Source organism: Nycticebus coucang, chromosome X (assembly GCF_027406575.1).
Source record: "Nycticebus coucang isolate mNycCou1 chromosome X, mNycCou1.pri, whole genome shotgun sequence".
Taxonomy (NCBI): domain Eukaryota; kingdom Metazoa; phylum Chordata; class Mammalia; order Primates; family Lorisidae; genus Nycticebus; species Nycticebus coucang.
Genome location: NC_069804.1, coordinates 78,308,510 through 78,321,981, shown reverse-complemented (window position 1 = coordinate 78,321,981; position 13,472 = coordinate 78,308,510). Strand labels below are relative to the sequence as shown.

General features: G+C 39.4%; 1 protein-coding gene across 6 annotated transcripts in view; it reads right to left on the bottom strand.

Moving 5' to 3' along the window:
• DLG3 (discs large MAGUK scaffold protein 3) overlaps positions 1-13,472 on the bottom strand; it is a 69,968-nt gene that overhangs the window by 44,402 nt on the left and 12,094 nt on the right. The window lies entirely within an intron of this gene.

Below are 13,472 nucleotides of genomic sequence, written 5' to 3'. Positions count from 1 at the left end.
AGCCCAAGAGAAGACGGTTGCTGTGAGCTGTGACGCCACAGCACTCTACTGAAGGTTACAAAGTGAGACTCTGTCTCTTAAAAAAAAAAAAGAAAAGAAATGGATGAAGCCAAAAGTAAAATAAGGCCATCACAAGACCCTTGTTAATACGGATTATAAATTGCCAAATATCACAACATTTCTAGGAATTGAAAATTAGTCTCTATAAAAATAATTAATAAAAATGAAGCCCCTTACTTGGGTTAATTTCTAATTATGGATCTATTATTTCAAGAATCTAACACCTCTAAAACTAAACAATTTTAAGATCCCTTCCAATTATGGTATAATTATTATTTTATGACCAAACCAATGAGGTCTATAAGAAATCAAACCTAAAGCTATTCTAATTTAATCTTTTAACATAATCTAGAAGAAGCAAATTTCAAATCTGCAAATAATCCTAAACGCTTCGTATCAAAAAATTATCAAATCAGTGAGTATAAATTACTAAAAAATAATTTCTTAAGACTAAATGAGAGGGCAGAAAGTGGCAAAGAAGCCTCAAAGTGGGCAAATATTACTTGAGGAAAAATCATTTCAGCTCTACTTTCAGAATAAGGGTTCAGAACAAAACCTAACCCAGAATAGAAATTTGAGTGTCATTGTTCTGGTCTCTGTACTGTCACAATGTGCTTCCTCAGCCATACACACATAGCCAGGGTTCTAGATAACATCCTGGAGGATACTGGGAATAAAACAGAAAACAAAACATGCCGTATCAGCATGCCTTAAAAATTCTAATTTATCCCTATTGACTGGATGTTTCTGTCTGCCAAAAGCTTAGAGCACATAAAGGAAGAGCTACTAAGTGAAAAGCGCTATTCTAAATAAATGTTGCTTACATTCAACCACCTGGTCTGAAATGAGTAGAATGAAAATGCCTTTATCCCACATCAAGTTAAGAAAAAGCATTCACAGGACCTTGCAATTGGTCTTTCTTGATTATTTTAATCACCCAGCAGATGAGGGGAAAAGGCTCAAATAGGGCTTTTTCTCTATCTCAAAGGAATTTCTTGTAGCATATTCAAATGAAAGATTAATAAAGTAAAAAAAAAAAGAAGAAGGATTAACAAAGCCTTTGGCTCCTTTAACTCATAAGCCAAAGTACAAAGTACATATATGAAGTCCATCCAAGACAAAATATCTCATCCACTGGATCTCTGGCTATTGAATAAAACAAGATTATTTTATCCAAAAAACAGAATGAAGACAGAATAATACTGTTTCTCTGCTCTCGAGGTGGAGGTATGCTGGTTCAAAAGAATCTCTTCCATTTTTCCACTTAACAGATGCTACAGTAAGTGATTAAAATGTGTGATGAAGCTTGCCAACTTGAATTAATGTAACCAATTTCTATGTTTTACCAGGTCAATGGAAAGTCTAAAGCCAAATGTTCTTCACAGCTGTCACCCCCACAGGATCACAAACTTTCTTTTTCTTTCTTTCTTTTTTTTTTTTTTTTGAGACAGAGCCTCAGGCTGTCACCCTGGCTAGAATACAGTGGCATTACAGCTCACAGCAACCTCCAACTCCTGGGCTCAAGCGATTCTCCTGCCTCCACCTCCCAAGTAGCCAGGACTACAGGCGCCTGCCACAATGCCCAGCTATTTTTTGGTTGCAGCCATCATTGTTGTTTGGCGGGCCCGGGCTGGATTCGAACCCACCAGCTCAGGTGTATGTGGCTGGCGCCTTAGCCGCTTGAACCATAAGCACCAAGCCCACAAACTTTCTAACAATCTTTATTGGGGTATCAAGTGAAATCTCCTTTAGGTCAAAGTTCTGTGGAAGAAACCCAGAAAATAGGACCTGGAGAAAAAGATTCCTTGTTTTTAGTTGTCAAAACATCTGCAATCATTTTCAATAACTGATAAAATATTACAGAACATAATAAGAAACCCAAAATCCAAATTGTGCATGTGTATGTACATGCATTTTATTTATAATAAAGGTAGTACTTCAAAACAGTAGGAAAATGAATGATTACTTAATAAATGGTACTAAGGTAATTGATTAACATTTAATACTATTGTTCACAAAAGAAATACAAATTAAAGAATAACTTTTTTTTCCTATCAAATTTACAGAGAGCATCTTAGAAAAAATACTCCATTTTAGTGAGGATCTTGAAGTAGATATTCCTTACACTGTCAGTGGGAGTTGAGGCTAATTTGGCAAAATGTATCAGAAGCCTTAAGCATGTTCATACCCCTTGAGCCAATAATTCTACTTAAGGGAATTTATTCAGAACAAGTAATCATAGATTCAGAAAAATCTTATAGAAGGATATCTATCCAAGTGCTTTGTGTAAGATCAAAACATTGGAAACAACCTAAATGTCTACCAACAGGGGAATGGTTACACAAATTATGGCATGCGCATGATGGAGCATTATTTAATTATTAAAAACCACTTTTTTAAAAAATATATAATGACCCAGAAGAATATACATATGTTAATGGACAAAATATAAAACTGCTTAAATCTAGTAATTCCATTCTTGAAATATATATTATGGTATATAAAATTTAAATATATTAAAGTTTGAAGGGAAATATAAACACACCCATACAAGACAGGTATCTCTAGATACAGTTTTATGAGTTGAAATACATTCTTCTTCATAAAGTATCACAAGAATGAAAAGATGGGGCGGCACCTGTGGCTCAAGGAGTAGGGCGCCAGTCCCATATGCCGGAGGTGGCGGGTTCAAACCCAGCCCCGGCCAAAAAACCACACACACACACACACACAAAAAAAAAAAAGAATGAAAAGATGAATATCCAATGTACTCCATACTAATATGAAATCAATATATAAACAATTACATGTTCATAAGAATAATAAAACACTATTATAGTCCAGTTCAGGGGAGTAGAGGGAAGCGGGAGGGGGTAGGAAGTATGTCAGAAAGAGGGAGGTCATGAGGCGGGATCTCACCTAATGTGCACATTGTGAGAGTGTATAACAAGCCCCCTGGGTGAGGGGCTCTTCGACAAAATGGAACTTTACCTTGGAAGTGAGAACAATGTAACCTAAATATTGTACCCTCATATCAATTTGAGTAAAGTTTAAAAAAATAATTAAAAAAATTTTTTTTTACTTTGTATTTTTCTATATTTTCCAATTTTATATAAATCTAAATGTAATACTTTTAAATCTAGGAGAAAATAAATATAATTTGAGGGAGTGGGGAGGCACACTGAATAGGACAGGCCCAAGGACAAAGCCAGGATACACATGCACTAGAAACTGTTCCTGATTCATTAATCATTTTCCTCTGGGACTATTCATTTAGCTAGTTCCAGACAAATCCACTTAAATATATTATCACCCAGCTACCTTATTGCTGAAAACTAGATATATCACATCTACCATATTTCCTAACTGGCTAACATGACTTCTTAGATCTTGGTGAACCAATATTGATTCCTAGTGCTCACTACTTTTTCTGAGCATTTACAAAACAACTCTTAATAATCCTTTTTTTTTTTTTTTGAGACAGAGCCTCAAACTGTTGCCCTGGGTAGGGTGCTGTAGCATCATAGCTCACAGCAACCTCAAATTCCTAGGCTCAAGTGATTCTCCTGCCTCCGCCTCCCAAGTAGCTGGGACTACAGGCACCTGCCACAATGCCCGGCTGTTTTTTGGTTACAGCTGTCATTATTGTTTGGGGGGCCAGGGTTGGATTTGAACCAGTCAGCTCAGGTGTATGTGGCTGGCGCCTTAGCCGCTTGAGCCAGAGGCGCCGAGCCAACGCTTAATAATCAAATCTGGAATTTAACCTAAAATCTGAAAAATTCCTTCTCCTTTTAATAATTCCAAAGGACATCTATCCAGGTCCCTAATGTACATATCTATACAAAATATGTTAATTTTCTGCTTTTGGTCTATTCAAATTTTTTAGCACTTAATTTCATTAAATAGAAAATAAACTGCAAAATCTCTAAGCCTTTACTTTTTAAAGATATCTAAATTCAGTGAAAAGTAAACAAAAGTCCATTTCAAGAAGACGATAGCCTTATCATGGGAAAGAAGAAGAGAAATTAAGACCCTTATTAAAGCCAAGACTGCAGGCGGGTACAGTGTCTGTAATCCTAGCACTCTGGGAGGTTAAGGTGGGTGGATTGCTTGAGTCCAGCAATTGGAGACCAGACTGAGCAAGAGCAAGACTCTGTCTCTAAAAAATAGCCAAGCATTGTGGCGGGGGCCTGTAGTCCACATATGTGGACTTTGAATAGACCAAAAGCAGAAAATTAACATATTTTGTAAGATATGTACATTAGGGACCTGTGGCGGGCGCCCAGCACTTTATCAAGGGCAACAATGTGAGACTGTCTCAATAAATAAATAAATATAAAGCCAAGATTGCTATTAGCTCAAGACTGTGTACATTGGAACTGGCAAATTGAACTTACAGCTCACTTTACTTATCTAACGATTTGAGTTAGAAGAAACATTAGAAATCATTTTGCACAGTCCCCTCATTTTTTGCATTAGAAAACGGAGTCCCTAAGAGGTGGGTTGCCTAGTCTAAGACCATTCAGCTTTTTAAAGTCAGAACCCAAAGCGGTCTTGGCTCCTCTGCCAAGATTTTATATATATAGATTTTACACACACAAACACACACACATATACATGCATACACATATTCTTACATAAGGGAAGCAAAAACATCTTTTATTTTTTATAATACAACAATTACCCTATTGTGGAATATAGGGCTAAAGCTTTAAACAAAGCAGTAATATCAAAGTCAGAGTAAAGATTTCAACAAGCAACACATTAAAAAGAAATCCTATGGGCGGCGCCTGTGGCTCAGTGAGTAGGGCGCTGGCCCCATATGCCGAGGGTGGCGGGTTCAAACCCAGCCCGGGACAAACTGCAACCAAAAAAAAATAGCCGGGCGTTGTGGCGGGCGCCTGTAGTCCCAGCTGCTCGGGAGACTGAGGCAAGAGAATCGCGTAAGCCCAAGAGTTGGAGGTTGCTGTGAGCCGTGTGACGCCACGGCACTCTACCCGAGGGCGGTGCGGTGAGACTCTCTCTCTACAAAAAAAAAAAAAAAAATCCTAAAAAGCTATAATTAAATAAGAAATAACTCATTCTCATTACTATATATTATCCTAATCATTCTATCCTGTTAGAAAGAACTGATGCTCCTAGCCTTTTGCTTCAAACCATCTAACAAGGACAACACAGCACCTATCTTGCTAAATTCAGAAGGCTTTACCAAATCTAGCTACCATGTCCTTGGGCCACACAGAATAAAGAAAAGCCCAGCACAAACACACAGAGACAAAGTTATACTCCAGGGGGCAAAACTGAAAAGAAAGCTTAATGTTGTTTTTCTCCTCTAAGTTTACAAAACAGGGTTTAGGGTGTAGCTACTTTGAGGGGAGAAGTTTGGCAGTCCCTCAAAATTTTAAACACTAAGTTACCTTATGACCCAGCAATTCCACTCCTAGGTATACATCCAAGAGAACTGAGTAAGTTTACACAAAAATTTGCATATGAATATTCATAGCAGAATTCACAATAGTCAAAAGTTAAATATAACCCAAATGTCCATCAACTTAAGACTAGATAAACAAAATGTGGTATAATCATAGGATGGAATATTACTGAGCCATAAAAAGGAATGAAGTACCGATACATGCTATAACATGAATAAGCCTTGAAAATGTTATGCTAAGTAAAAACAGCCAGACACAAAAGGCCACATATTGTATGACTTCATTTATATGAACCAACTGGAACAGGCAACTTTATGGAAACAGAAAGTAGATTAGTAGTTGCTGGGGGCAGGGGGTAGGGACAATGATTGCTACTGGGGACAAGGCTTCTTTTTGAGGTGATGAATAGGTTCTAAAATTGATTGTAGTGACAGATGCATAACTCTGAAAATTTAATTAGGTGCCTTACATCACAAAATCCCAAAGCTGCAGATGCTGGCACAGATGTGGAGAGAAGGGAACACATTTACACTATTGGTGGGATTGCAATACAGCCTCTTTAGAAAGAAGTATGGAGAACCCTCAAAGAACTCAAAATAGACCTTCCATTTGACCCTGCAATCCCATTACCAGATATCTACCCAGAATAAAAAAAAAATCATTTTGTCATAAGGACATTTGAACTAGATTATTTATCACAGCTCAATTTATAATCACCAAAATATGGAATAGACCTAAGTGCCCATCAACACATAAATGAATTAACAAACTGTGATATATGTATACCATGAATACTATTCAGCCATTAAAAAATATGAAGACTTACATGATTGCAGGAGGGACTTTGCCTAACAATTGCAATCAGTGTAACTGGCTTATTGTACCCTCAATGAATCCCCAACAATAAAAAAAAAAAAAATATGAAGACTTTACATCTTTTGCATTAACCTGAATAGAGTTGGAGAACATTCTCTTAAGTATCACAAGAATGGAAAAGCAGGCTCAGCGCCTGTAGCTCAAGCGGCTAAGGCGCCAGCCATATACACCAGAGTTGGTGGGTTCATATCCAGCCTGGGCCTGCCAAACAACAATGACAACTACAACTAAAAAATAGCTGGTCATTGTGGCGGGCACCTGTAGTCCCAGCTACTTGGGAGGTGGAGGCAAGAGAATCGCTTAAGCCCAGGAGTTGGAGGTTGCTGTGAGCTGTGATGCCATAGTACTCTACCCAGGGTGACAGCTTGACACTCTGTCTCAAAAAAAAAAAAAAAAAGAATGGAAAAGCAAGTGTCCAATGTACTCAATACTAATATGAAGCCAGTAGACAAATAATACATGCCCACACAACAGACAAACTCAATTTAATTTGAGCTGGGGGCAATAGGAGGGAGAGGGGAGGAGGGAGGAGGATTGGTGTGCTCTCACCTAATGGTAAGGGAATATGGCACACCTCACCTATAGAGGGGCACACTATAACAGGGACCTTATCTAACAAGCGCAAACACTGTAACCAAATCGTTTGTACCCTCATATTAATCTGAAATTAAAAATAAAAAATAAATAGGTACATTGTACAGTATGTGAATTATATCTAAGTTTTTTTGTTTGTTTGTTTTTGTAGAGACAGAGTCTCACTTTATCACCCTCAGTAGAGTGTTGTGACATCACACTGCTCACAGCAACCTCCAACTCCTGGGTTAAGGGGATTCTCTTGCCTCAGTCTCCCGAGTAGCTAGGACTATAGGTGCCCGCCACAACTCCCAGCTATTTTGTTGTTGTTGTTGCAGTTCAGCCGGGGCTGGTTTTGAACCCACCACTCTCGGTATATGGGGCCAGCACCCTACCCACTGAGCCACTGTCACCACCCTCAGTAAGTTTTTTTTTAAAGGTGGGTCCTATCATTTTTATCAGGTCAGCATTCCTAGCCAAAATTATCTACACCCAAAGCCTTAAACTCCTCCAGCACACACAAAGATAAGAGTGAGAGGTAGTTATCCCCTTGGCTAGCAACATAGTTGGCTTGCTCCAGTCTCAAGTCAATTTGGAGAATCACATCAGGGGACCAAGCAAACAAAACTGAACAGCAAACGATAAGCACATGAAATGATACTCAACATCATTAGCCATCAGGGAAATGCTAATCAAAACCATAATGAGATACCTACCACTTCACACATACCAGAATGGCTAGAATTTAAAAGACTGACAATAACAAGTGTTGGGAGAAAGAAAAAGAAAAAAAAATGTTGAGGAGGATGTGGAGAAATTAGAACCCTCATACACTGCCGATAGAAATATGAAATGTTGCAGCCTAAGCCAAGTAGCCTGGTCATTACTCAAAAGGTTAAACACAGAGTTGCCATATGTTCCAGCAATTCCACTCATCCATGCAAAAATGTGTGCACAGATGTACATAGAGCATTATTCATAAAAAGCAAAAGTAGAAACAACTCAAATGTTCATCAATTGATAAACAAAATGTGATATGTACACATAATTAAATATTATTCAGCCATAAAAAGGAATAAAGTATTGATACATGCTATAACACTAAGAATCTTGACAATATTTCACGTTTGTTAAGGAAAGAAGCCAGTCAAAAAAGAGCACATATTACTTGAATCTATTTATATAAAATGTCCAGAATAGGCAAATCCATAGAGATAGATAGAAAGTAGATAAGTGGGGCGGCGCCTGTGGCTCAGCGGGTAGGGTGCCAGTCCCATATGCCGGAGGTGGCGGGTTCAAACCCAGCCCCAGCCAAAAAAAAAAAAAAAAAAAGAAAGTAGATAAGTGGTTTCTTAAGGCTGAGGGGAATGGGAAGGTTGGGGGGGGGCAGTGACAAGTAAAGGGTACAAGGCAATGAAATTCTAAAAATTGCCTGTGATGAATGGTTGCACAACTCTGTGAACATTTTAAAAACCACTGAAGTATACCCTTAAATAAGTGAATTGTAAGGTCATAAGAAATAAATGACAAATATAACTCCATTTCACTTGAAGACTTGAGAAATGCCTACACACTGTATTAATATTCTTAGGCCTGTACACATTTACAATTAAGTCAGGCAAGCTATCTCCCATCTTTTGGCTCCTCCTGGGGTTCCCCCACAATATCATTCCTTAGTAATCTTCCTAAATCCACTTTCCTTCTGCAGGAGAAAGGATCTCCCTCAGGCTTCTAGCAGCACTCCTACCCTCAGGTTACATCTTCCAATGAGTCAGGGGCTTGTGGTGGCCATTAAGACTAAAAGCTGGGGGCTCAGCGCCTGTAGCTCAGCCATTAGGGAGCCAGCCACCTACACTGGAGCTGGCGGGTTTGAATCCAGCCCAGACCTGCCTAACAACAATGACAACTACAACCAAAAAATAAAAGTAGCCAGACGTTGTGGCAGGTGCCTATAATCCCAGCTACTTTGGAGGCTGAGGCAAGAGAATCACTTAAGCCCAAGAGTTTGAGGTTGCTGTGAGCTGTGATGCCATAGCATTCTACCCAGGTCGACAAAGTGAGACTCTGTCTCAAAAAAAAAAAAAGACTAAAAGCTGGGAATTGGTTTACTCCATTTGTTTTTTTTTTTTTTTTTTTTTTTTTGTAGAGACAGAGTCTCACTTTATGGCCCTCGGTAGAGTGCCGTGGCGTCACACAGCTCACAGCAACCTCCAGCTCTTGGGCTTAAGCGATTCTCTTGCCTCAGCCTCCCAAGTAGCTGGGACTACAGGCGCCTGCCACAACGCCCGGCTATTTTTTTTGTTGCAGTTTGGCCGGAGCTGGGTTTGAACCCATCACCCTCGGTATATGGGGCCGGCGCCCTACCGACTGAACCACAGGCGCCACCCAGTTTACTCCATTTGTTAACAACAGTTTCTGGCACCTGAAGTGTCTCAGAGTGTTATCTTTTGCTGTGTGCAGATATATCTGGACAGGGAGAGGGGGCTCAGAGTTTCCCACAATAGTGAGAGATACTACGTTGAACAGTTTGATGAGAATATTTCGGATTGTATATGAAACCTGCACATTGTACCCCTTGATTGCACTAATGTACACAGCTATGACTTAACAATAAAAATAAATAAATTAAAAAAAAAAAAAAGAAAACTCAGGCAGTCTGTCCTGCTTGTAGATGTGCCACATGAAAAAAAAAAATAGTGAGAGATAGTTGTAGCCTAGTGGCAAAAGCCTGGGACCCGGGCGGCGCCTGTGGCTCAGTGAGTAGGGCGCCGGCCCCATATGCCCAGGGTGGCAGGTCCAAACCCAGCCCCGGCCAAATTGCAACAACAACAACAAAAAAAAACAGCCGGGTGTTGTGGCGGGCGCCTGTAGTCCCAGCTGCTCGGGAGGCTGAGGCAAGAGAATCGCGTAAGCCCAAGAGTTAGAGTTTGCTGTGAGCCATGTGACGCCATAGCACTCTACCTGAGGGCGGTAGAGTGAGACTCTGTCTCTACAAAAAAAAAAAAAAGCCTGGGACCCAAAGTACTCAGGAAATCTGACTTCAAACTTTTATTCTTTGCCTTACTGGCTAAGTGACCCTGAGCAAGTCACTCTACCTATCCGACCGTCATTTTCCTCATCTGTAAAACAGTGACAATACCACCTATTCCACAGAGATATCCTGAATATTAATGCTTAACAAAAGTATGTGAAAATACTCAGTAATTCAATTCAACAAGCCACATGCCAGACTCCAACTAGAAGCTGGGAACACAAAGACACTGGTAAATACAATACTAGCTGCCCTCAATTTGTTCACAGGGTAGAAATTCTGTTTATAGGAATTCATTTTCTTTCTTCCTTACCATAGCCTTCTTGTAGGGTGGCAAAGTTTCAGAACTTTGATTCATTGCCTTGGTATACATTCATCTCTGTTCTTAAGGGAGATCATGCTGATAGAATAGCAGTTATGTTTATCTCCTTCATTCTTAAACAGGGGGAGATGAGATGGTTACATAAATATTATAGGAAACTATCCCTTTTATGCTTTCAAGTTATTGGGAACACTCCCCCCTAACTCTGCCAGACCTTATCCACAAGTGTTTCCACTGTGAAAGTATGCTTATTCAGCACCTTAAAGTAAATTACAGAAAAACTCTCATTCTCACTCCTGTACCTCCTGCCTGACTGGATTTACGCTCCAGTTGAAAAAACTGGTCACAAAGGATCAGTTCCCACTTTAGCTACCTAAGTGACCAATTTTCTGGCTCACTTCCTGATTTTGAGATCAGGTTCTACTCTTAAAAACAGAAGACCTTTCCAGAAAAAATATCAGCTCAGTTTATAACCAGTGGCTGACACAATGTAACTTAGGGGAAAATGTGGGAGATCTTAAAATGTTATAATACAAAGCCCATCCTTCCCTTGGTAGAGCAATTCCACAAGTCACAGAAAAAAATATTTTTCATTTTAGAATAGATTAGGATAGAGCCTTTGCCAAGAGCCAGTTGTTTAAATTTTCAATCTGAATTTTAAGAAGGATTATACATACCCAAGAACATCATGCTATTTTTAGCTAATAGGTAGGATTGCTATGTCCACAAAAGTTTGGAGCAATCAGGAGTGAAAATATGAAATAGCATTTCTCACTGTGGTACCTTATCATTTAGCATTTCTACTTCTGTTTTAAAATATTCCAAAGCTTCATCATAAAAACACTTGTAAAACATCCATTCTAGGCACAATAGAAAGACGTACCTCCTATACTTCATTATGAATTTAACCCATATTAAGCACATGGGATATATGAAAGAATCTCAAGGTTAGAATATTCCCAAGTTGCCATCCAGTCCCTAAGTGTCCAGGGGAGATACATTAGCAAGCAACTGTCCTAAACCTATAACTCTTCCAATGCTTGTACCCTCTATGTATTAATACAAGAGAGGTAACAAAAATGTTCTAAAATTTACCGTGGTGTATTAGAGGCATAACTCTGTGCCTAAAGCCATTGAATTGTATGGCAAATGACTTATATCTAACTAAAGCCTTTTTAAAAAGGAAAAAATTTGTTTTTACTTTTCCTAATTAATCAAAGCTACATTTTAAGCACTCGTGTTAAATCCTATCTGGCTAAGAGCTGCACTAGTTTGACAACAGTGCGTCAGTGGCCATCAGACATCACTCCAACCTTCCCCTCCACATGCATCTTTCCCTCACTTTTCAGCATCTATTATTTCCCCCAGTCACTTTCTTGTTGCTCCTCCACTTTTAACTAGGTCTTAGGTCTCTCAGGTGTTCACAAGCCTGGTTTGTCCAAACTGGTAGACCTCAGAATTAAACTGATTGATTGCTGACCCTGTGCAACTTTCCCATCAGGACTTTAGGCAAGTCACATCCTGACTCTCCTATCATTGTTCCAGTGTGCAGTCTACATGATCTTTCCAGCTGTAACATTCCATGTGAAAAATGTCTAAATAATGAATGCTTACTTGGCCAATAACATGCAAAGTCTCTGCCATTTTTGCCAACAGACATATACTTGTATTATGTATTTTATAAATACCCACTGTGATGCAATCCTCCAAAGAACCATATATTTATAAAATGACCAACATGGAGTTCTTGTTTTTAAAAACCAGCATTTTATCAAAGTTCAGAACCCAGTAGAGCTTAATAGTCCCTCTGGACCAGTTTCCAAGGGTCATCTTTTTTTTTTTTTTTTTGGCTTTTTTCAGTCTGTTAAGCCAATCAGGTCCATCTTTTTTATTTATTTTTTTTTTTTGAGACAGAGCCTCAAGCTGTCACCCTGGGTAGAGTGCCGTGACATCACAGCTCACAGGAACCTCCAACTCCTGGGCTTAAGCGATTATCTTGCCTCCGCCCCCTAAGTAGCTGGGACTACAGGCACCCACCACAAAACCTGGCTATTTTTTGTTTGCAGCTGTCATTGTTGTTTGGCAGGCCCCGGGCTGGATTTGAACCCGTCAGCTCTGGTGTATGTGGCTGGCGCCTTAGCCGCTTGAGCCACAGGCGCTGAGCCCCAAGGGTCCATCTTCAAATGGGGAAAAAAAAAAAGCACTTTCAAGTTTTGGGGCCCTGTTGGATTTACCAAACCAAACAAAGATGGGGTGGCAAAACCTTAACAATAGTTCAACTAAATCCTAAGAAAAGAAATGCCTTACTTAGCAAATGCTAGAAAGACCTAATATAAGATAGCACCTCAACCCCACAAATATACTCAGAGACCTGCGGGCGTGGTGGCTCACGCCTGTAATCCTATCACTCTGGGAAGCTAAGGCGGGTGGATTGCTTGAGCTCAAGAGGTCAAGACCTCAGCAAAAGCGAGACCTATCTCTACTAAAAATAGAAAAACTGAGGCAAGAGGACCACTTGAGCCCAAGAGTTGGAGGTTGCTGTGAGCTATGACACCATATCACTCTACCCAAGGCAACAGCTTGAGACTCAGTCTCAAAAAAAATAAAAATAAAAAAAAGAGAGAGATACTCAGAGAACAATAAACACTGCAGGAATTCCCTTACCAGGGACAACTTGCAGCTTTTTAAGCAAACCAGTTGGATTCTCCCAACAAAAGTCACAGGATATGCAGTTACCCGTTTCCAACATACCATCACCACACAAATTCACAGTATTGTTTCCATGTGCCCAACATCACAGAGCAAAACTGAAAGAAACATCAATTTCTCCTACACACAAACACATGCAACAGAAACCATTTCCTTTGCAGAACCTACTTTGTCTAAGTTGTGGGCATTAAATGGATAAATATTAGTGGCTAACAAAAATCAGATGGTTAGCTCTACACTGAGAAGCAAACAGCACACACATAAATCATAAAAACAATAACCCTAAGGTATGTTCCTTGTCAGTAAGCTGAAAACCAAACATGGACAGAAATGATTCAAAATCATTTGCATCCTTCTTTCCCATTACCTCAGACCAACAAGCTCTCCAGTTACAGTAGTGTCCCAAAGATCACCATACATACAGTAGCTAAACGTATCTTTATTTACAAAATAGTCATTACAAAATTTT